Source organism: Malaclemys terrapin, chromosome 2, assembly GCF_027887155.1.
Source record: "Malaclemys terrapin pileata isolate rMalTer1 chromosome 2, rMalTer1.hap1, whole genome shotgun sequence".
Lineage (NCBI taxonomy): Eukaryota > Metazoa > Chordata > Testudines > Emydidae > Malaclemys > Malaclemys terrapin.
The window spans coordinates 284298187-284324051 of NC_071506.1; the positions used below are offsets into that span (position 1 = coordinate 284298187).

At 43.0% G+C, this 25865-nt stretch overlaps 1 protein-coding gene and 1 pseudogene across 9 annotated transcripts in view; both read right to left on the minus strand.

Moving 5' to 3' along the window:
* MAP4 (microtubule associated protein 4) overlaps positions 1-25865 on the minus strand; it is a 258149-nt gene that overhangs the window by 38537 nt on the left and 193747 nt on the right. The window lies entirely within an intron of this gene.
* On the minus strand, positions 19462-19535 carry LOC128833255 (small nucleolar RNA U3; annotated as a pseudogene).

The following is a 25865-nucleotide window of genomic DNA, read 5'->3' on the forward strand; positions in this document are numbered from 1 at the left end:
CCTGCAGATAGTCAAAACCACTTCTTCCCCTGCCTCTGGCCCTTAGAGGGACCGGGGCAGAGCGGGACTGCCTCTGAGACTGACGCTTCTGGTCTCTGGGCCTTTTGTATGGGGGCTCATATCTGCCCCTTGCAGGCTGAGCCGCCGGAAGCGATTTGGCCTTGTCCTTAGCCGGAGGGACATAGAGGCCCAAGGTCTGCAAGGTGGTGCTGGAATCTTTCATCCCATGCAGCCTGACGTCCATCTGGTCCGCGAAGAGAGCCTTGCCATCAAATGGGAGGTCCTGCATCAGTGATTGTGCCTCCATCGACAGCCCGGACAATAAGAGCCATGACGCCCTGCGCATGGTGATCGCAGAAGCCATCGAGCGGGCCGCCGTGTCCGCCGCATCAGACGCCACTTTCAGGGCTGCTTTTGCCGCCACTGACCCCTCTTCCACCAGGGCCTTGAAGTCCTTCCTATCCCAGTCCGGAGGAGGGGCTCAAATTTAGGCAGGTTGAAGTTGTACCTGCTCAGTAAGGCCTGGTGGTTGGCTACGCGAAGCTGGAAGCTAGCTGACTAATAAAATTTTCTGCCAAAAGGAGTCCAGCCTCCTGGCATCTTTGTTTTTTGGGGTGGGCGCGGGCTGGCCCTGACGCTCTCTGTGGTTTACCGATTCCACAAGAGAGTTGGGTGCCGGGTGTGAATATAGGTATTCATGGTCCTTCACCGGCACAAAGTATTTCCTCTTGGCCTTTTTCAAGATTGGGGCCAAGAAGGCAGGAGTTTGAAATGTTGGCAATACCCTGGTGCAGAGGCAGGGCCACGCAGCCTGGTGCCGAGGGAGACAGGATGTTAAAGAGGGAATTGGACAGACCCTCCATCTCCTCAGCCTGCAGCTGGAGGTTGGAAGCCACCTGCTTTAGCAGGTCGTGGTGCGCCTTGAAGTCCTCCTGCAGGACCGATGGCGGAGGCGCCACTATGGTGTCATCCGGTACCGGAGAGAGAGGGCCCGTACGAAGCCGGGTGCCTCGGTCGGTGCCGGGGTGTCGATACCGAGGTCAGTGTCCTGGCGCGGGTCCGCTGACTCGTAACCCGACGACTTGTCTTGTGGGCGGCCAGAGGAGGCTGATGGAGCCCGGGATGCTCCGGCAATCGAACGGGCCTCCGCTTGGGCTGGCACCGATGGCCACGGTGTCCACTGGCACCACTGGCCTTGCCACGGAGTCCCTTGCCATTGGTTCGGCTGAGCACGGGATGGCAATATGTGCCCCAGTGGAACGGCGCGTGCAGAGGGTGGGTGGACATGTGCCGAGGCCAAGGTCGCTGAACAACGCTCGGTGCCGCGGGAGCAGTAGGAGCGGTCGTCGTCTCCCTTGGGACCGAGAACTCGACAATGATGAACGGTACCCATGCGACGAACTGCTTCGGTACATGTGACGGCGACGCAACGCTCGGTGCCCTGACGCTGAGGTACCTCAAGGGGAGCCTCTGGCGTGGCGCCTATATGACCAGGAGCTGGAACGGGAGCGGCGATGTCTGCCCCGTTGAGAGCGGCGCCGGTACCCACGTCTAGCAGGTGAGCATTTCCGGTGCCTCTGCTCGCTGGCAGGCAACGGAGGGTCCCCGCGACTCCCGTTCCACCGGCGGCCCGGACGGTCTGGCCGGTGTTGAGGGTGTCCGGGAGCTGCCGGAAGAGCGGCCACTGCGCGCCAAGTGGTGCAGGAAGCGATCTTCGGAGCGGGGACTGCGGCTGCTCAGAGAGGTTTGGTGGGCACCCAAAGGGGGCTTGCCTCACAACCTAGGGCCCATGCCTGATTACGAGCTCAGGACGGGTAGGGACATAATGTCCTTCGCAGCCTGCACCACTTCCGGCGTCGACGGCATCCATGCTGACTGGTCGAAGGGGCCTCGCTACATCCATGCTGACTGGTCGAAGGGGCCTCGCTACATACCGACGACGCAGCGGCTGGTGCCGAGTCCGATCTGCGCACCGGCATCTGAGTCAACGCCGACTCCATCAGAAGAGCTCAAAGACTGAAGTATCTCTCCTTCTTGGTTCTTGGCTTGAACGACCTGCAGATCTTGCAATGGTCGCTGATGAGAGTCTCACCCAGGCAGCGAAGACACTCAGCGTAAGGGTCGCTCCTGGGCACAGAATGGCGACAAGAGTCGCACGACTTGAAGCCTGGGGCACGGGGCATGCCCCGAGCCCGCTCTATTCACTGAAGAACAATCTACAATGGTACCAGTAAGGTCGAGAAGAAGGGCTGCAGCAGAGCTGGAGCACAAAAGTTCCGACTACCTTCACTGGCGGCAAGAAGGAACTGAGGGTGGGGGGAGCCCGTAGCTCCCCTTATAGCGCGATATACAGGCACCACTCCAGGGTTCGCCACTGTGCTCCCCCAGTACGGGTACTGCTAAGGGAAAAACTTCTGGCACCGGTGCACGTGGCGTGCTGCACACCTACTGTGGAATACACAGGAGCAATCACTCGAAGAAGAACCATTGATTTTAACATTCCAATGGTGTAAATCATCCCACCAGGTTTCAGTAATACCAACTAGACTGAATTTATGCTCATAAATGAGCAATTCAAATTCCTCTGGTTTGTTACCCAGGCTCTTAGCATTAGTGTATAGGCAATTTAAGAATTTCTTCTAGTCATGCCCTTTGTTTCCTTGATTAATTTTGTTTTCAGCATCTCAATTTTGTGCCAACAGTGCTCAACCTTCCCTCTTTTTACACTCCCGTTTTATTAGTTTAACCTTTTCCAGATTACTCTAGCCAGCCTGTCCCCAAGGAGATTGGTCTACTGAGGCAGAGGCCATCCAATCTATATAGCCCCTCTCCCCACAGAAGGGGACCAATGTTCCACAAAACCAAAACCCTCCACCCTACACCATTTACCTAGCCAGTGGTTCACTTTCAGAAACTTGTGCCTTGTGTCTTCCTTCACTCGTGGGACAGGAAGGATCTCAGAGAAGACTGCTCGGACATTCTTCTTCAACACACTTCCGAGTTCCCTGAAGTCATCTACTATCTGCAAGATATCCCACTGATATGAACTATCACCGATGGCTCCTTTCCCATCAGCTTCAGAAACCTATCCTATCTTAGAGTGATATCTCAAGTCTTGGCTCCGGGAAGGCAGCACATTGTCCTATTGTCAGTCTGTCCCTTGCAGAATGTTCTTTCTATTCTTCTGAGCATTGAGTCTCCAACAAGGATAGTTTGTATTCTTTGGACAATTGGAGAACTCTTTGCAGGGAAGCTTGATTTTCTTACAGGTTGAGCTGAGCTGCCATCCACATGTCCCATACACCTCTCTGTTCCCTAGGACCTGCTGGAGGTACCTTGAGAGATATCTTCCAAAATTTCCATGTTGAAAGGATCTGTATCAATTTGAAACTCTAAGCTCTGTGGAATTCCTCCTGGTCCTCTTCTCTCTGGTGTCCACAGCCTGTCATCCTAATCTGTCTCCAGCAACATAGAATACTGCCATGACCTCTTGCTTCTGCTGGTTATGAACCACCAGGCCTCCTCTGACTTCTTCTCTCTCCAGTTCCACGGTGGCCAGCTACATTCTTTCTTGAACCTAGGGTATCAGTGTTTCCAGAACCTGGCTATTTAGGAATTCCTCAGCTTCTCTGATTCTCAGTAGCTTCTCAACTTGCTCCTCCAATCCAAGAATCTTTGCCTCCAGCACAGCCACCAACTTGCACTTCATGCGCATGAAATCCCATCTGTCTTCAGGCAGGAAAGAACACGGCACATCCATTGCAGGCCACCACCACTGTTCCATCGCTGGCCATCTTGACATCATATGTAGTGCTGCACCTGGAAGGAAAGCCTCTCACACTCCCTCCAAAGTTCTCCTGTTCGCTGCCTCTGTTCACTCAGAAAGCGACTATTATACCAACTCTTCCCCGCTTAGCTCAGCCCTGCCCCTCACCACCAGTGACAAACTAACCACTCGGACTTCAAACAGCTGGGCTGATGAAAGCTCCAGGGGATAGAGCTGCACAGCCTTTATCAAGGCACCCTACTTACTCAGGGATCCGCGGCCCATACACAGAGGTTATGACAAATGTATTGGATGCAGTTATAATTTACCACACAGCTCTTTATAAGCAAGCACATTTATTCTTAAGGTGCAAGCAGTACAGAGAAAACACTAAAAATAAAAACCCACATGCATGCTCAAGAGCTTACCGAAGGTCACCCCAACTCCAGTCTCGGGCTCTGGTAGGTGTCGGTCCTTCAAAACCCACAAACAGGCCGGCTCCAGGCACCAGCTTACCAAGCAGGTGCTTGGGGCGGCCACTTCGGAGAGGGGCGGCACGTCCAGCTGTTCGGCGGCAATTTGGCGGACGGACCCTCACTCCTGCTCAGAGCAAAGGACGTCTCGCCGAATTGCCGCCGCAGATCATGATCGCGGCTTCTTTTTTGTTGTTGTTTGTTTGGCTGCTTGGGGCGGCCAAACCCCTGGAGCCGGCCCTGCCCACAAATGGATTTTTCCCAAGGTTACAAGTTCATAACTGTCTCAGATTCAGAACCAGAAGAGAGACTGGCCAGAGCAGCCTGTTTCTTTTTATGCTCAGACCTTGACCTCTAGTCACTGGGAACATGTAATCAGCAGACAATCACTCTCTCCTCAGCACGTAGCTTCAAAAGGCTGGGTTTTTGCACAACCAGAGGTGCAGAATTTGCTTTCACCTCTCCCTCGGTATTCACCAGGAAATCCACTTAACATTTATTGTCCCCAAAGTCCATTTCTGTCTGTTAAAAATGTGCCAGTCTTTTGAACTCCCACATCTGTCACATCTCCCCAACAGGGGAGGTTACATACAATCCCAGCCCACAAAAATACATAAACCATTCATTTAATACAATGGCCACCGAACATACTTAGATTTAATTCAGTAAGATATCCCAAGGATGTGGCAGGACATTACCATATCTGTCACAGTCATTATCCACATAAATATCTAATCTTTATTTCATTTTGAGTCCTGCTAAACTCTTGGCCTCAATGAATTGTGATATACGTTCTGCCGGTTAATTATGCATCGTGGAAAACAATATTTCCTTTTCTCAAATTTTAGATGTGCTGCCTTTCAATATCACTGAATTCTCATTGTTCCTGTACAATGAGAGAAGGTAAATAGGAATTTCTGATTTACCTTCTCTAGACCTCCCATTATTTTGAAAAAACATCTATTATAGTCTAGGTCTACGGGTGGTATAGGTATAATTGGTCCTGCCTGAGCATAGGGGGGATGGACTAGATGACCTCTTTAGGTACCTTCCAGTCCTACATTATGTGATTTTGATTATATCCCCTCGTTTGTCTGTTTCTAAACTAAACTTTCCCAATCTTCTCTCTTTTCCCCATCTTTCCTCAGCTAATAATTTATCTCAATTTATGAGAAAGGATGACCAAAAACTGAAATGAATATTGCAAAAGAGGGTATTAACATTGATTTACAGAACTGTATTACAATATTTTTTTCATTATTTTCTATTCTATTCCTTACCATGTACTCCCATTTTGTTTGCTTTTTAAGATTGCCAGATGCACATTGAGCAGAGGTTTTCACTGGGCTGTTCAAAATGACAACCAGGCATTTCTAATACATCTATCACTGGTAGCTAGTCATTTCAATTTCCCCCTTCCTCCCATAGTTATCATTTTTTCTTGTTATCCATCTAATTTAGGATGTAAGCCTTTTGGGCAGGAACCTTGTTACATGTCTGTAAAGCGCTACCCACACTAATGACTTTATAGAAATAAATAAATTGCAGCATGTCATTACTGGGTAGTGGGACTGACATTTTCTACTACCTTCTAGTCATGCATTAACATTTAATCTCACTTTACATACTACCACAATTTTACACTCATTACAAATGTTTGAAGCCTTTCTTTAAAGAACTTTTGAAGTCTGACATTCCCATCTACACAAAATAATTCAAATGGTGCCTCATTTATCAAGACTGTATATGAAACAAAATTATCTGTACGTAAAGGCATGTGGGAAACTGAACACTGTAAACTGTAGGATATATGCACACAGGTGTGCACACAAAATGTGCCCACTGGGGAGGAAAATACTTGGAAAACAAGATGGCAGCAGGAGACCTGGAAGTGTTATTAACAGCACACACTGTTTATAGACTTGTAACAAAAGAAGTTGGTCAAAAGTCCAATTGGATTTTGTGCTGCACGCCTAAAGATATCAGGAATCCGAAAGGTGATAGTCCCTTTCTTTACAGCTCTAGCACAATGATACCTAGAATTTGGGGACCTCAAAACCCCCAAAATGGCAAATTATTGGAGGAAATTCAAAGCAGAGGAACCACACTCAGAGTGGAAAGGTGTCAAAAAATGAGGAAATAAATGTGTATAGGTTAGGTAACAACAGTCGGAGGGAGAGGGTGTGAGAAATAAATTCCATCCTTCGTAACCTAGTATGCAAACAGTCAAGTTGGATTTCTATTTGCTGGGAAAGCATGGTAGGGATTTTAAGCTCTACAAACTGATGATTAAATGATATGGAACAAGAAAAAAATGATGCTGTTCTGCACAGTTTTATGTAACTCTGATGTAATTGCTTTTTAAATCTACATCACAGGCACCCAAGAGCTTTGGATGGGCACCCTATAGGGTAGAATGTTTTAGACTGAAGTCTAAATAAATTTGCATCACCCACAAAATCGGAATTTATAGGTAGAAAATTTCTTTAATGTGACCCAAAAACATAGAAACAGGAGTAAGGCGAAGAAATTTAGCAAAGGAAAGATCAGAACAAGAGTCTCAATGTGGAATCTTCTTTCCAACAGAAGTCAGCAGAAGCACCATTATTTGAATAATTCAAAATTAGACTTGACTTAAATCATTCATGAGTATTTGGAAGGGAAATGTTGGCAGGTGATGAGAGTTGCAGAACCTTGAAACAAGGACCAGAAGTTTAACTTAATTCACAAAGTGAGAGGAAACCAACAGAGGAGGAGGAAGCTTATGGCTGTATCAGCAGACAGCAAAAAGTTGATTTTGGCAATGATGTTTTGGAGAGATTGATTGTGTGTATGGAGGGGGGCTGCAAGGTGAGTATAAATAAGACCAGAGAAAAGGAAGTTGCTGTCCTTGACACAGGAAATTATTAGGATATGAGAGAGCAATTTAGCTATGAGAACAAAGAGGAAAAGACAGATTTTTGACTGATACTGTATCTTAGCCAAAAAGCTGCTTCCTTGGCCAAGTTACTACTTCGGTCACAATTTCACCAGTCAGTAATGAAGAATACTTTTTATAGATGCGGTGAAACCACTCTAGTAACATCCAAGTAGTTTTTTCCTGTTTTCTTGCATTGCAGAAAGTTGTACTAAGACATGCAGATATGAAGCAGTGAAAGGAGCATTTTACCATTTCCGTTGCAATCTAGTCTACTTAGACTAGATCCAGTGCCTGAAACCACCTATCAACAGAGTGAAGTAAACATGACTTGACAATTTCACCACTGTCCACAGTTTTTTTGGATAGCAACACAGACCAGAATTGTCAATTTCATTGTGCACTTCTTAGGAAAATATGAGCAGTACCAAAGGCACTGAAGCAGTCTGCAAATTCAGACTGTATCAAGTCATGTTTCAAAGGTTGCCTCTGCAACAATAAGAACTATACATTATTTTTTTAAATAAAGATTGCAGCCTAACATTTTCAAACCCAGGTGCCTACAAAGTTAGGCATCTAAATGAATATTTGCACACCTGCATAAAAGTGGGCTGATTTTCAGCGGTGCCGCACATTCCCATAGCCAATGACTTTGGCTTGAATTGTGGGTGTTCAGCCTTCTGAAAAGTCAGCTCACTTTAAATCAGGCATCTATATATGAGCTTAGATGCCTACATTTACACATCTGTGAATGGAAAATGTTGCCCCTTCAGTTCTGCAGAGTTTGTTGGCTTAGCTACACCATGATTTCCTAACTGCCATTGACAGTCCTGGGTACGACCATCAGTAGCTGTTGAATTACCACAAAGAACCAGACCTGAATCTCTTAACAGGCTCTTTAGAAGCTCACTGACACCAGACATTTCATAACCAGAAAGGTGCACGCAGACAAGATTCTGATTGCTCGGCCGCTGATATGTTCCAGATTCATCCCTTGCGAGTATAAATGTTTGTGACATCACAACTGATTAGATAATGTTTAAGTTGTCACAAAAATGTGGTTTCCCTAACTTTCATTTCAAAAGCACAATCCAGAGCAAATCAACTCAGCAGCACAGATCATATTTTCATGCAAATAGGCAATGTCTAGGTAGCTAGTTCAAATCCAGCCCAGAACAAACTGGGATCTACCTATGCCGCCATCTGATGGCTGTTGGGTGGCCTATGTGAAATAAGCTGATGGTCTCATTTTTAGACCCAGTGAACAGATATCAGCAATAAAAAATCCCACCCACCCCTGCCACTACAATTGACACAACTTGATGTCCCTTTGCTGGCAAGCTCAACTATGAAGCTACAGACTGAACAAATGATTTATACCCTCTCCCCCAATTGTCTACATCAGGGTTAAGATACTTCGGCATGACAGACTTGGGAAACTTTCACTGCCACTGTACCCACTTTAAAGTCACTTTTTCAGAGCAAGTAAGCTGCAGAACTGTCAATCAAGCACCTTTCACCAGTGCTAAATCTACATGAAAAGATTTAAAATAAAGAAAAATCCTGAAGAAAACTACTAGAAGAAAAAGCAAAACACAGACTGATTCATCAGCAGAACTGTCTGTAATTTGAATGGTTTTCAGAATTTTCTAGTCTAAGTAGTCTCAGTAGCTCTCTAAAATGGATAACAGGGATGGAATGTAGAGGAACTGAACACTGTGGATTCATCTAATTGGCCATTGGGTGTCACTAACACTCCACAAAAATAGAGATAAGAGATATTTAACCTGGTGGTTGAAATACCACCAAATCTTGCTCAGAGACCATAATTCAGTTATGACTGCTGGAGGGCTTTCAGTGTTTTGACCTACAGTATTAGGTTGGTTTTTTTTTTAACCAGGTATCCTTTTTATTGGCTATGTTCCCTGTCTGTACTATTTCCTCTCTCACAGGACAGTTTGTTTATAATTCAGCTTTAAATTCAAAACCTCCATCTCTGAGCCATCTCAATTGCTTTGATAGTCCATTGAAGGATGAGTAAACAAGCTGACTACAAAGCAGCCATTGGATTAGGAAATTCATGTGCAGTTCTTCGGCCTTTATTCTGGGTCTGTGTTTTTCTCCTCTGGTGAAAAGTTCCTCATTCACAGAGACGGGAAAAACTAACACACACAGTCCAGGGGGAAAAAAACAGCTACATAAATAATAACAGAACAGCTAACTGGCTTAAAGGGGACAGGGACTGATATGGAAATGGACACAGACACATACAGATTAACTGCACTTGTCACAATTTTTAAATCCCAGCAGACTGACCTCATACATCATGCCACTGTCTAACAACAAGAGACTAAAGAACAAAACAAGCTTCTATTGACAGTTAGCAATGGGGGAAGGTACTACCATGATCCGGGTTTTTATCATTTATAACCACTTTCAGAGAGGGAAATTCTATTTTGGATACAGTATAAAGCAACCGGGAAGAGACCAACAGTGTAAGACATTCTACCCTCCTACTCAAAGAAGAGCACAGCCAGTTTCACTGCTCTCTCCAAGCAGAAACGTCAAAGGGTGCCAAAAACTAAACTGAAAGCACAATCTTCTGACCTTTTGGCAAAAGCTGAAAGATTTTGACTTTGATAACCTGCTCGTTTCTAAACAATAAAACAGATTTACAAATTGAGAAAACAATTCCCAACAACTCGATACTTAAAAATCCCCTTTAATAGTTTTGTTTACATTAATTAGTATTAACACTCCGAAGGACAGACTTAATGACTAAAATCTTTTATTTGGAGCAAAACTAACTAGCAATTCTTGATTCAATTATTGTTTTTTAAGACACCTGCAAGCAATTTCTTGACCCACAGCATCTGCTACAGCACCAGCCATCCAGTCTATACGCTAAAGTTATTTTATTCTCCTCCTTGCTTAAATCAAAGCTTACCCTTTGTTATGTCTATTAAAACCTAAGCTGTGTCAGTCTCTGGAGTCTTCCTGAGCCACCCACCCTCCTGCAATCTGTCAAGTCAGTTCCTTCCTAGCTGCTGTCTGCACGCTCCCCAGGGAGATAAAATTTAGCAACATACCATCACGTGGTAGAACTCCTCGCTGGGAAGATGGAGTGCTCTGCACATCGCTGACCTCGATTGCTTTTCTTTCCAGTGGACCAGTTTTGCTGGATTCCATCTCACTGCCTCTGCTTCTCGGAGAGTCACGGCTAGCAGCTTCATCAATGACATTTCTCTTGTCCCTGTTTGCTGCCGCCTCCTCCCTCCCTTTGTCGCGGCTGCTGATTTCAGGGATTTGCTCCAGTTTGCTGTGATACAACCCTGGGCTGCCCAGCTCTTTCTTGACAGAGGTGCTGCTGTTCCACTCCTCTCTCTTCTTGGCAGCTGGCTCCTCTGTAAGAAGGGACTGATGCTCCTTCACAGTCAGGCTGGGCAACTCCGCATTGTTCTGTTCAGCGCCCAGGCTGTAGACAGATGTTTGCTCTTCTGACACAGTCATTGACCTTTTCATTGGAGCGCCTGGCTTTCTGGTAATGGGGCTTGAGCTCTGGGTCAGACTGCTAGTAGGAGAGAGAAGGCCAGTAGCAAGGTCTTCTCTAACCAATGGCTCAGGGTATTTGTCTGCCAAATTAAGGGTCTGGGGCACAGACAAGTGGGAGCATTCTGACATTGCACGCCTCATTGCCTTCCTTTGGTGAGCAGCTCTGTTCAGGAAATTGCCTTCATCTGCACAGCTCAGCTTTTCCTCCATCTCAACCATAAATCTTTCTTCCTCCATTTCACTGATATTATTGAAATAGCTACTTTTGAAGTCATCCTGTGCAAGTTCTATAGTCGTAGTTGGAGGTTTTGGATTAGATGCAGTTAGGGAAGAAGAAAATCCACTCTGTAGGTAGTTATCATTAACTACCCCTATTACACAATAGCTAGGGGATCCATCTTTTTTCACAGTCGCCTCTTTAGACCCTGAATTGTTAGGCAGGATAGGGTTGAAATTTGGATTCCACACACTAATCTCCTGCTCCTTCATGTGTTTGTCAGGATCACTCTCTGACACAGACAGGTTGGGCAGATTTTGTTCTTGCTGGCACTTGGTTTCCATCCCACTCTTACCTGCTGCTTTCTCCTGATCGGTGATGGCTTCATTTTTTCCCAGCCCAGTGCAAGGTCTCTCGGCTCCTGTCTGCCCCAAATGGAAATCTGTAGTTTTGGGGTTTGCCAAGTTTCCTTCTGCAGAAGGAAATGCTTCAGAAATCAAAGACCAGCTTTCAAGGTGACCTGGAGCTGCCTGGTATTTTTTGCCCTGCACCTCAATTTCTCTTTTGTCTTTCTGAGCTATTTTCAGCTCTTTGTCCAGCTTTCCTTCAAAGAAACAGAGCTTATCCTCATCTGTGAAGCCAGCGTTTTTAACAAGCCCGTCTTTAATCTGTCCCCCTGAGTTTACATTTAGCCCAATTTCATTAAGCTTTCCCTCAGTCCTCTGCCATTCAAATTTAGTTTTGCCGAAGTCTTTCTGGGATTCCATGCAGTGGAAGGCTTCTGAAAAGCTATCTGTGTTCTTGGCTTTGCACAGCTGGCTGTATTCTGAAAGAGATGCAGGCTGCTTGTTTGAGAGAGACATCTCTGACTGCTTCTCTCCCTCTCGTAGCTGTAATACCACCTACAAGCAAGCCGAGCTTGCAGGCTGCCTGAGTCTGTGACGACATACCATTCCCCTGTATTCACGACAAAACTCATTCTTCCCCATCCCCCTCTTACCCAAAGCACTCATTTACTGAAATCGGCCACTAGTCCAAATAAAGCACTTTAGTTAGACCCTTAAAAATGTCAGATTTTGTCCCTTCCTAAAAACAAAATGGAAATTTAATTTGTAAATTTAATTCTTTGGTCTCTGTAAACACTGATGTGGTTTTAACAATTCCAGTGAAATAGATTCTTCAGTGAATAAAGTGTTGAGGGTAATTATACACATATGCTTTTTACCCCTGCATCCATTTATAAGGAAGCTTACAATCGTTTTTTCTGCTCCAAACAATATTATATAAATAAGTATTCCTTGTTCATGAACAGTCAATCATAAACCGAGAAGAACCACTCCTAAAAATTAGTAAAAATTATACTCAGTAGTATGGTTTCCCCTCTAAAAACCAATACTGTACAGAGATTTGCCTCCCAGAGGCAGAGGAGTTTTGCTGCCAGAACAATGTATTTAATACATTCTTTCTGTATCAGAGATCACAAATACTGCCACAAATGGGGATTTCATTCACTCTAACTAGAAATAACGAGAATCACAAGAGTTTAGTCCTGGACAATGCTTAAGAGAGAATTTGGGACAGGTTCAGAGTGGTTTTGTGATTCTCAATACTATATCCTGGAATGTGGGTTTTTTAAAAATCATCAACTTATACAGTACTTTCATTGCACTAAATTCTTCCATTGCAATATATTTTACTTTCAGCATTACATGCTTTGTGCTGATCTATTTAAGACAAGTGCCCTGAAGTGAAATAAATGCATAACGTGACCTATCAAAATTTCTCATTCAAGCATCTGTGGGAAGACTTTTCTAACTCTAATTTCAGCATAGATAACATCTTGCTCTGACAAAATAATTTCCCCTATCTTTCTTCAGACTACCAAGATCACTCAAGTCATGCACTTTGGATAAGGTTGATGGAGATGGGGAGATGTTGTTCACTGTAGTCCTTGAATTACAATGGTTAAAATATCCCCTTCGCTACAGACTGAAAAGAGACTCCTGGGAACTGGAATTTCCAGCAGTGGGAGATAAAGCACAAGGACAGCTTCACTTTTTGGTGTATGATTGCATATAAGGGCAGGCTGAGATGCTGTATGTAAAGGCCATTTAACTGCTGGGTGAGAAAGGGAACTGGCTAAGAGGCTGTCCTGGTAACACACTGTCCCAAATTCCTCTACTTAACGGCCATGGAGCCCTGAGTTCCTTCTACATCAGTGTAGGACCAGACAGATACTCAAATTAGGGAAGGGTACTGCTAAGGTCACCAGCTTGTTTGAAGTAACACAGGCTCTCAGACTCCAATTTGATCAGGCCAGTAAGTGAGGAACAGTGTTTCCAAGTGCTTAATTTTAAAGTATAACTGCTAAGCGTATTCTACCTGTTACTAGCCTGGGATCCTGCAGAGTTTTATTCCTTAGAAATTCCTACATCCAATGAATTTCTCCCAGTGAACCACATGGGAGAGCCAGGTTTGAGTTCTCTCTGCTCTACCTTCAAACAGGAAAGGGACAGGGAAGCAGGACAGGCAGCAGTCTCAGCCCGTAGGTAGATGTGGGACAGGCTCAGACTCCAGAATGCCCTAACAGCAGATAAACAGACCTAGGAACATGTGCTACTTTGGGAAGCAAAGTCATCTAAACTTTTGTTGTTGTTAATTTTGGAATAAATAACTTTTAAAGGCAGGTCAATTAAACAGACCACATCTTCTAAAGACTTTGAATACATCTATGAAGGAAGGCCCAGTTTAAACCAATTACATTTAATTACATGTAATGACTTTCCCAGCAGAATCTGAGAGCACTAAAGATTGCCTCTATCCATTTACCATTGACACTTGGAGCGATGCATTCCTCTACCACAGGGCACACATGCCGAAGGCGGCACGCGAGCTGATTTTCAGTGGCACTCACACTGCCTGGGTTCTGGCCACCGGTCCAGGGGGCTCTGTATTTTAATTTAATTTTAAATGAAGTTTCTTAAACATTTTAAAAACATTATTTACTTTACATACAACAATAGGTTAGTTATATATTACAGACTTATAGAAAGATCTTCTAAAAACGTTAAAATGTATTACTGGCACGCAAAACCTTAAATTAGAGTGAATAAATGAAGACTCGGCACACCACTTCTGAAAGGTTGCCGACCCCTGCTCTACCCAGCACCAAGAGGTGCTGCCCTTGTCTTTAGAGGCCCAGTGTGAAATAATCCTGACTAGACAAACCCTCCTCATTGAGTCAAGATTACAGAACTTTAAGAAGAATGATCATTGCAGATATAGCCAGAAAAACTCCTGTCTAGGAGGAATTTTGCCCTTGGTGTCAGCAAACAGTAACAATGATTCCTGGTTTAGTTTAATTTTGACAAAAATTTTTAGCCTCAATGTAGAAACGCTTGAGCTGCAGCACGCCCCCTGAATTTAACCTGCTGCAGAGATAACACGCTCTGATCCACACATTTATCTACTTGTATTTGAATTCTGGGTTTGAGATGTTGCTATATTTAAAAACAATGAGTAATATACTGTAAATTATACCCATAGTCTATACACCCTCCATTTAACCAAAATACTTCCACCCACCAGCCCCACTATTCTCAAAAGACCTCATTTTTTTAAATGATTTAAATATTCTTAGACATCTTGCTGTGTGAAATATGACCTATGGATCAATATTTTTAACCTCTATCTACTAATTGGTGCAAGGCTAGCACTTGGAAACATTTGTTGGTCCTAAAAGTATATATACTGGTCTCACCAACATATCTGACAGGTCACAAAATCCCATTTAAGTCATTTAATCTCAGTTACCTTATATTGCTTCCCCATCACTTCAATCAGTTCTAAACAGGATTTTAGCAGCAGATCTGAACTTACTAGAGTTCTATTAATGCTCTACACTGATGAAATCAGGTTTTCCATGTTTTCTAATGCTCAAAGCACTGGTTTCTAGTTCTAGCGGTTCTTGAAAGAGTGGCAGCTATAATTACGTAGAAAATAAAGTAAGAGAAATGAAGCAAAGTGGCATGCTTTGATTTTAAGGTTCGATATTTCAGAACCAACCAGGAAAAGAGAGGAATGCTTTATGTCACTTGAAAGCAGAGACCAATTCTCAGAATTCTAGTGGGATAAAGCATGCTTGTATAGTCCTTGTGGTTTGCAATGAAACAGATATGAGAATTGTCACTACTTCAATTAGAACGACTTTTCTGGTACAGGTCCTGAACTAGCTAGTACAAGTCTGGGATCTTGGAACACTAATTGTTAAGCTCTGTGGTGCCGTTTTCCCCCCCTCACATCTTTCCCTTCAGCATCTTGTGAAGATCCACATCACACTCTGCTGAAGATATACCACATCCTAAGAGAGATGCTTACAAGAACCAAGTTTTGCAATATGTTGTATTGGTCCAATCCAATGGGTGAGTTATTTGGACTTACGGTAGCAGAAGCTAGTATAGCAGCACACATAGAATGGCAGGTGACTGCTCAAGAATTAATGTTTTCTTTCCTTTCCAAGCCAGGTGGATGCTATGCAAGATATTTGATGGTGCTAGAGAAATTAGATTCAAGCAGCTAAACAGAAAAATTGAGTTGTAGAGTATACTACCACACACAATTAAGAGCCCAATGACAATTTTTGTTTTGATCTTTTCTTTTAAGTTTCAGTTTAATGTTTGCTAAACACCGTCTATATTTTTATCATCCTAATTTTTTTTCCTGCATGCCAAAATATGTTAGCTGTCAATCAGGATCTAACTATATAGAACAGCTATTATTTTGAAAGGAAAAATGAAATGAAGGAGTCCAACTCCATCACCACGCAATGAAGCTCTTACAAAAAGCTACTACTGCAGTCAGCCTACAGCTAGCTGTCCCAGGACGTTGTCAAGCTGACCCACTCTGCTCATCATTCTTAGCCTCTTAGCAACTTCACCATGACTACATCTATCCTTGTTTCAACTTACATACCTTCTTGTTCCCACACTTGCTTTCATTTTGTTTATACTGTCCCCTATGCTTAGAACAGCCCCCCAGTTTCCATGCACCAACCACCCTCATTCTTCTCCAAATGCTTTTTTCATGAAAACTTCTTAACACTTGTCTCCTCACAGACTACACCTCTGAATCTCCTTATTTCTTAACTAGACCAGGAGTCTAGAGGTTAATGCACAGGACTGGGAATCCAAAGATCTGAGTTTTATTCCCAGCTCTGCTACAGGCTTCTTATGTGGCTTTTACCTCCTCGATACTAAAAAAGACAAGCGCTGCATTTGGAGGAAAAGACAGTCAGTGAAGGACAAGCAGGAAAGGATGGGGGAGCTCTCCAGAGAACTATTCGTGACTAAGTGATTCTGTGCAAAAAGAAAAAAAAAAAAAGAGTAAATTTGAGGAAAGTTGCATCCTAAAGAGCAAGATGATGGTTAGGAACAGCAAAAGTCTGCTTCTTCAGAGGGTAAAAATTCAAGTCTCCATGTCCCTCTACTGGTTCTTCAGTTGTCTTGAGGAAGACAGATTTCTTGGATGTCAGAATTCTGGGTTTCACATCCTTATCACTCCCCACTGGCTTTTCTTTTAGGAAAGTGTCAGATAAAGGCAGTGAAATAGTAATGAGCCATAGCCAATCAGATCCCAGTGCTCCTTCCAGATGTATAGATGCCTCTATTGCCTAAAGTCTCTCTCAACCTTTCAACTGTGAAACTGCAGCATATTTATTCAGGAGGAAGTTTGGGACCTACTTGTATTCAATCTATACTTTTCCTCCTGCTATGATTAAATCCTGAATCCTCTTAAAGATTGCACACAAAAGACTAAAATGACCAAGCCAATAAAGCTGAAAAGCCCCTTACATACTAAAATATATTTAAGTACAATATTAAAAACCCACCAAACAGACCTATAGCCATCAGTATCTCTAGCTGCTTAAAATATTTTGATGCTTATGTTGTCTCACTGAATTTAAACACCACTTTCTAAGGGAAGATACACCTTTCAATTCAAGAGCTTGCAAGGAACTGCTGCCCATTTTAGTAGGTTTCACAGATACATGTACAAAACATGACTCTGGAGGCTCTTACAATGCCAATACCAAAGCAGACCAGATCACTATATCAACACGTCATGACTTAAAACCCAGTCTGCAAGCTTCCATCCTCAGCAGATGAATAAGCCTAGTGTTTCTATTTTTGCTTCAATCCTGAAGCTATTACTTATCCCATTTAATGCCTCTTTTTTATCTAACGCAATTGTTTCTGTGCAGTCCTTTGCACTAGTTTCCAAGGCAACGCCACTTTCCAGGATGATGAATACTCCTTGCCAGCTTCTCCAAGAGACGTTATATCGCTATTTAAGTGTCACTACCAATAACAGTCAATAATCTCACTGATCAGATTGATTGAGGATATAACTTTGGCATTAAAAGCCAAGATCATAAAATTATAATTTGGATATTCACTTGAGTGTAGGCTGACACAGATGACACACTTCTTGCTGATCAGCCAAATATTCACTGCAAATAAAACAAACCTATTAAAGCTTTGACACGAGGCCTGAAGCCTGAGACTGTATACTGAACTCACGTGCCTCATTACTTCCCACACTTTACAGTCGGTCAAGCTAAAGCAGCAATGAACATGAACTTTCAGTATCCTGATCAGTTTCACTTTAAACTAAAGCCTTGTTCTTTAAAGATACATGGGAGCCTTCAGTAGTTTGTATGCTAACAATGCTACCCATTCAGGGATGGGACACTTTTCAGGTAAAATCAGACTATTTAGATTTTGTAAAAAGAAATTAAAAGTACAAATCCAAAGAGCAGCAGAAATGTTTCATTTTGTACTTTTAATTTCCAATACAAAACAGCTTTTAAAAATATTTCTGTATGTAACTCAAACACTGCAGCCCTGGGCTAGTGATGAGAACTTCACAGTGAAATTGAACGGAAACTAACCAGCCTCTTTTCGTTGTCCAGGCTGAATATAGTACAAGTAGTAAACAAGCAGCATACACAGCAAGAAATAAATGATATTTTAAAATTCAGTTCTCATTATCGAAAGTGTAATTAGTAACAAGGATAATGTTAAAAACCAAATTTCCTTATGTTTAATCCAAAAGTGGTCTTTTGAAGAATTCTACATTTGTATTATTCCCAGGTCTAACTAAAACATGAATCTTTACAGATCTCATGGAGATGAATGGGAGAGGGAACTAATCCTGAAGCTGTAAAGTTAGTGCCTCGGGACCCCACAACTTTTGTCTAAACTCAAATGGATGTTTGTGACTACGATGTGCCAGCTATGGAAAGAACCATCGTGGGTATAAGGTGTACACAGAGGGGACCCAGATAGTTTTACAGAAATTGTTCTCATGGGAAATAGATCTGGATACGACTTCTTTGAGCCTCCTCTCTCCCTACATAGTAAAATTAAAACGATGTATTGGCTATATCTAGTTTGCAAACAAAAAAGGAAAAGGGTAAAGTAATTACGTACCTAAAGAGTTTGGTTACACCATGATCTAAGGGCCTACAAACATCCCACTATTTTTGGAGATATGGATCAGCAAAAAAATCTTTTGAAACCAAACTTGTTTCATTTTTTTAAATTAAAAATCTATAACACTCACTACCAACAATATTTTAGTTCCCCTCTTCAACATAATCAAGTAGAAAGAAACAATCACAGATATAGGAAAGGAAGAAGAGGACAAAGGCTCTCTGAATGTCTGTTAAATACAATCTGTATTGTGGGAAGACAGCTGTCAGATCCTTTCTATATTCAAACTAAACAACTTTGGTTAATTGCTATTTTTTCTATATCAAAGTGTCATTTTCCCCCCTTATATAATGCAATAATTACCCCATGGAACTCATTGCCACAATACAGTGACACAAAGTTTAGTTGTATTGACCAAAGGATTATTGTGATGGAGGTGTTGATCCCATATTTGCCCTGAAAGGGTTCATGTAGGCTAAGGGGGGCAATTAACCAGACATGCCATAGCTGAAGGGAATCAGGTGGCTTAAGTAATCCCCTGACTGAATAATGAGGGAGCTGAGGAGGAATGAGCCGAGCTGGGCTGCATTTATAAAGACAGGAAGTTGGCCGCAGGGAGGGGGCTGCAGGGAAGTACCCTACAGGTCCTCCCTGGGAAGATGGAATTTGGTAGCTAGCAAACCCAGAGAAGAGGGGGGAGCCAGAAGGTTAGGAAAGGCTCAGGGAAAAGGCAGTAAGAATGAAGTCTAGAATGAAACAGACCTTGGCTGCTGATTAGAGGGTCCTTGAGCTGGAACCTGTGGCGGGCCCAGGTTCCCCCACCAGCCACTGGGAAAATGACACTGGCTGGGCAGTGAATGAGAAGACTGCCTCAGCCTGTTTGTAAGAAGAGACTTTGACCTAGCCAGAGGGCGAAGCCATGAACACAGAGCACCTTGCCTCACTGAGAGCCAGGACGAAAGGCAGTGCGTGTGGTGAGATGTGGAAAGGTGGCATCGGACTTGGAATCAGCGACCAGGAGTGTAATGAGCAGACCCTGTGACAATTATATACATTCATATGAACAAGATTAGCTGCAGTTACAAACTATAGAAATGATCCCTGAAAGTATAGTCTTTACTATATAGGATAAAAAAATCATAAGGAATATAACCCTTTATGCTTCAGGATATAAACTAATCACTAACTGCTTAAGATTATGAAGAAAATAACTGTCCATTACAGGGCCTCTGATGTCTTCCTCAAACATCTAATTTTGCCAACTTTGAGACCAGATACTGATCTGAATGGAACATTAGTCTGATACAGTATGGCAGCTATTGTGTTACAGTACAGACCGGTTTACGCGCAAATCCACTTAAAGCACGGTAGCGCCATGCCTCTCAGTGCTACCTATTTAACAAATGAGACTTGTTAACAAGTTAACGGTACAGGAACTTGCTACGTGGCACTACAGATTTGCTCACTAACTCACTGATATAGAAATCGACAGGAAGGGCGGAGCGGAAACATGTTGTACGTCTTTACCAATATTGATAAAGACGTATCACGCATGCTTAGTCATTGTCACGCTAGAGAGATATATAATATATAGTAGTTATATAGGAATATATATACTATATTAGAAAGTTTTAACTGTAGGCCTCATATAATGGCAGAGGGCAAGTGTCAGCGTTCCTACACTATAAAAGAAAAGCTAACTGCAATAGATCGAGTAAATAGCAGAGAAACCCAGGCCAAAGTTTCAAAAGATATTGGGATTGCCAAATCTACTCTCCGACAATGGCTAAAAATGAATCTAAACTGACTGGCTTTGTACAAAATATTGATTCTGCCGCAGGGCTTAAGCGAAAACGTGTGCGCTATTCAGCAAAACCCACAATAGACAAAGCCATGCACACGTGGTTTGCTCAGGAAAGGCTGAAAGGAATGCCACTAAGTGGGGCCAATTCTTCAAGCCCAAGCGACAACATTTGGAAATTTAATGGGGGATGAATCATTCCAAGCCAGCAAAGGGTTTAGAAGTCATTTTAAAAAGCGTCATGGCATAGCGCAGGTATCGATTTCTGGAGAAAGCAGATCAGCTGATGAATCGGCCGCAAACGCGTTTCCCGCCAAGTTAAAATCTATTTTACAAAATGAAGATTACCACAAAGAACAACTTTATAATTGTGATGAAACAGCTTTATTTGCAAAACTGCTACCTGATAAGACTTCATAAGAAAAAAAATGCGAGCCAGAAAGAGCAGAAAATAACGGCTTTTTTTCTAAGTGAATCATAGACACTTTTTTCAGCATGGCCCTCTTAACCCGCACTCCGTTAACACACGGTCGTGACGGCTTGACTCCCGACATCCGTGCGTAAACGGTCTATCATAGAATCATAGAATATCAGGGTTGGAAGGGACCTCAGGAGGTCATCTAGTCCAACCCCCTGCTCAAAGCAGGGCCAATTCCCAACTAAATCATCTCAGCCTGGGCTTTGTCAAGCTGGGCCTTAAAAACCTCCAAGGAAGGAGATTCCACCACCTCCCTAGGTAACGCATTCCAGTGCCTCCTTGTTCTGTCATCTGCCACCACTGAGAACAGCCGAGCTCCATCCTCTTTGGAACCCCCCTTCAGGTAGTTGAAAGTAGCTATCAAATCCTCCCTCATTCTTCTCTTCTGGAGACTAAACAATCCCAGTTCCCTCAGCCTCTCCTCATAAGTCATGTGCTCCAGCCCCATAATCATTTTTGTTGCCCTCCGCTGGACTCTTTCCAATTTTTCCACATCCTTCTTGTAGTGCGGGGCCCAAAACTGGACACAATACTCCAGATGAGGCCTCACCAATGTCGAATAAAGGGGAACGATCACGTCCCTCGATCTGCTGGCAATGCCCCTACTTATACAGCCCAAAAGGTCATTAGCCTTCTTGGCAACAAGAGTACAGTATTGATTCATATCCAACTTCTTATCCACTGTGACACCTAGGTCCACCTGTACTGTACCAATAAAACCAAACATTTGATTAAAAGGCATTTGTGCACAGAACTGTGTGCTTGACGTCATGATTTGGCAATAATGTCATTAGACAGCCATGTGTAACTATCTACATACCCAGTTATAGCTGAGACTAAGTCAGAGCCGAATTATAAACCATTGAAACTGTGTGAATGAGGAGGGTTATAATGGAAATGCTGAGAGATTAACAGCATGAATGACACCACTATAATTCAGAACAGCCAGGAAAAGACAACATTCAGAGAAAGGGCCTCATTGTGGTTGTAGAACAGAAGAAAACATTGTAATTAATTAGAGATGGCTCTTTTGGATGTTGAACATATTTTATTTACATATGAGGGATGTAAAGCTGTCAGATTAAAAATGTGAACTACTATATGTTACACACTGAAAAGGATTATGCCAATGATGGGTATTGGTGACTGCTCTGCAGACAGCTGGCTATTAGCTAAAGGAAAGGGTGCTGGAAGAATGCCAGCAGAGGGCAACGAAGGAGAGTAGGATGAAAAGCTTCTGAAAACAGAGAGAAGTTAAGTAGGAGACCACCGCTCAAAGTGGCCCTTCAAATCCCTGTCTGACAGGGTAATTTTCAGAACCTTTTAATAGCCAATACTCCCAACACTGGAATTCCATATGCTGCTCATTTACATTGTGCCTAGAAGACACAGACAAGGTTCAAGGACCATTATAATAGGCACTGTACATATAAAGATGGTTCTTGTCCTTAAGAGCTTACACAATATAAATGTGAAGACAACACAACAGGTGGATACAAACAAAAACATGAGGGCTAGGTAGGCAAGACTATTCATAGTATGCTGTTCCTTAAGATATAGGCTAGAGAGGGTCTTTTTCCCAGGAAGCCTTTAGTGTTGACACGGATACCAGCTGAGTGGGGGGATGGGGAGACATAGGGAATGCTATTTGGAAGTCTAAGTAGGATAGTTCAACCCTAGTATCATTTACCCCATCTCCATTCCTCAGCATGAGGTCAGCTGCATTGTTATTGGTAGGGATGTCTATGTCAATACTAAGATTCCTACACATTCTTTTCACATCTAATCCTACTTAGAACTCCAGCCAAAATGAAGCATAACGGCTGCTATCAAAAAACTTGCCTGATAAATGTTGACCCTACTAGCATGGCAGAGGAATGGGATTGCTGGCCCCTGAAATGAAATCATGCCCAGTTGTCTTGTTCCAGTTCAGATACGCCCTAGTTTGGTGTAATGGGGAGGGCAGAGCTGCCCTGCGAGTTATAGATGAGACACAGCCCAAAGGCAAGGGAGAGTCAAGAGAGTCTGGAGAGAGCTCAGAAGAACACAGCAAGGTTGAGAGCTTTAAGGAGAGGATCACCTTGAAGGAGGGAGTGGAGAGAGCTCCCTGGTTGAGCAAGAGAGACAGATCAGGTTGGTGAAAGCGGAAGGCAGTCGGGGAGGGGGGATTGTTATTTACAAACTTCCCCAGACCAGAGAGGGCTGAAGATTGAGAGCAGCAGGGGGAGATGCCTGCTGGCTCTCTGAGCTGGAGAGCTGAAGACGGAGGGCCAGAGAGGGCTAAAGTCACGGGAATTATGGATGAGTGAGCCAACTGGAACCGTATCTGAGAAGGAAACACGGCAGAAAAGCTAGAAGGGCAGGAGCGAAGCATGGTGAGACACACCAGATGTGTACCCAAGAGATAAGGTGCAGTAAGATATGCTGGAGCCATACCTAAGTGTCTAAAATGGGGGTGCGTGCCACTGGGGCTGTACCGGAGAGCATGTGCATGGTGAGAGATGTCAGAGCTGTACTGTTCATGGTGTGTTGATGGACTGTTGGGACTTGAAAACTGAACGTACAGTTTGACTACGTTGGGGAATTCTGGACTATGGTTGTGCGACTTCTGTAATAAATTAACCTTGCAAAGGACTATTTATATTTAGAAAGCTTGTGTGGAGTTAATGCGAACCCTAGAAGAGGGAAACTGAGGGGGTGGCCAAATGCACAGCCACTATGAGGTCATGAGGGAGGCAGTCACCCTACAACAGGCTGATTTTGGTTATAATCCTTACTGCCCAGTGGTGTTAAAAATGTGAAATAGGTTTCCAGAATACCTGTGTGTTTCTAGTAATGGCTGTAACAGGGAACAGAAGGGACAAGGCTCAATATGGTAAACAGTCATACAAGAGGCAGAAAGCTGCATGGGCAGTCACAAATCTGCCATTTTCTAACTTTTGAATGTTTGACTTTGCAAACTACACAACAGCATTTTAACAGGTTTTTTTGGGTAGATAATCCACATTTAAAATGTAGGGAACAGTCCTATCAAATAAAGATATCTACAGCATTGTAATTGCCACGTCTTTCAAGAAGCGATAAAAGCTCTTTGGGGCAGAAATCAAATCATGTTCTACATGATATAAAACACTCGTGTATATCTACACTAACATTACATAAATGCCTCCATATAAATTTAGAGGAGCCCTCCTGTTGTACTGTAGCACACATACACAGTAGTTACAGATCTCACAAGCAGCCCTCTAGTTTTGCTAAACAAATTTCAGTAGCTAATCTTTAGCAGAACATTCTCCAAAATACTCAGATGTGGTATTCGAATGAACAAATTTACATAAATTTGAAGAACAAGAGATGCAAATATGTAACAGAGATCTCATGGACTATTATATATCCACAGCCACAATACACAGTGATATTGTAATCTGCGTTCAGGTGACAAGTATGGAGCCATTTAAGTTTCACTCTCATGATTTATGTAGACCCCAGAAACACCTTAATTTTTTTTTAAATAAAAGTTAGTTTTATAAAGCTATTCTATTTAGAGATATTATAGGAATATTTAGACAATTCTATAACATCTTTCATCCAACGATTTCAAAGCACTTTACACAGTTAAGTATTATTCCTATAGAAAATGGGGTAAACTGGAGTACAGAAGATAAATAAGTTGTCCCTGGCCAAAGCAAATCAGTGAAAGAGTTTGGAATAGAATGCAGGTCTTCTCCTGGCTCCCACTAACTCCTGCTCTAACCAGTAAACAAGGCTACTCTTCATATACTACTTAAACCTCATAAAAACTTCGTCCACTGATCAGTGTTTTTAACCTGTATTTATCTGACACGAGTTTACTGTTCACTTGATAAAGTACCAGACATCCTAAATAGATTTTACACAAACATTTCTTTGCATTTAGGAATTAAGCTGGGATATTCATAGTCCTTGGGAATTCACTAAACAGTTGTTTCATTACTAGTTGGAAGGTGTAGGGATGGAAAGAAAATGAGACACAAATATTTGGACAAGAGCCAGTCAAAGGAGTCTGTCTTTTTGTCCCCACAGTGTTCTGTGCTTTATTGAAAGTAACATTTTGTCACTCAGCCCAGATGTTGTGCAGTCAACAATTGTTTGCCTAAGAACCATGCCAGAGGACAGAGCCATCCCTTCAAGCCCTCCTCATCAATCCTGCACCTGACAGAATGTGCATTCAAATTGGGGTAGGAAATGTGTCAACCAACATCTCCAAAATAAACTTAATCATTCACAGCTTCTCTAAAAAGCAACTGTCAATCTACGAAGTGTTGCTTAGTGTAGTCAAGGATTGTGGCAACTGTGCTCAATTAGAAAGCTTCTATGTGGCCTTATATAGTACTAACTTGCAAATGCAAGCCGCATATCAATCTACTTACATGTAGCCATTCTGCACTGCAGTTGGGAGTCCTTTGATGTATTGTGCAGTTTTCAGTAAAATTTACCTGTGCAACAGTCAGGAAGTGCTTTTCTTTTTTGCAGGAATCTCCTAGCTTTACAACTATCCCTTTAAAAGCAGCAGTTTACAAAGGGAAACAAAAAGGTTTCTAGCAGATTATAAAGGCTTTTTTATTTTTAAAGACACTGCCTTTTGCGTTCACTCCACTTTGTAGCATCATGCAGCACACTTCTATGGGCACAAGTTCATGCAGAGCAACCACTTCCAAAATAGAACAACTCTGGGTTATACAACACTCATTAAAATTACAAAGCCTCTCAAAAACCTGACCAGAATGTTAAGGCTGACTTGGGCTCCCTGTTTATTAAATTTAGCAGCTGTATCATTCATGCTGACAATGTGGAACTCTGCAAAAAGAGAAACAGGGAAGTTTCATGCCTTAATGACAGTGCAAAAACAACAGCTATTAGATAGGGATGAGGAACCCTTGCTAGGCCACTTCATTACATCAGAATGCATTGGTAAGATGAAAGAGCACACTTTTAAAGGAGGTTGGTAACATCGTAAGTCCCAGGTTGGTCGGTTGGTTGTTTTTAAATCATATATATACATGCTAGTCAAAACACAGCGAAGACACGGGTTCCATTTCACAGTCAGACAGCTTGGGTTGACAGAGATCCAAATTCTCTCTGAACCCTGGCCAGGACTGGCACTTGGAAAAGTTTTACTGGTCCCTCCA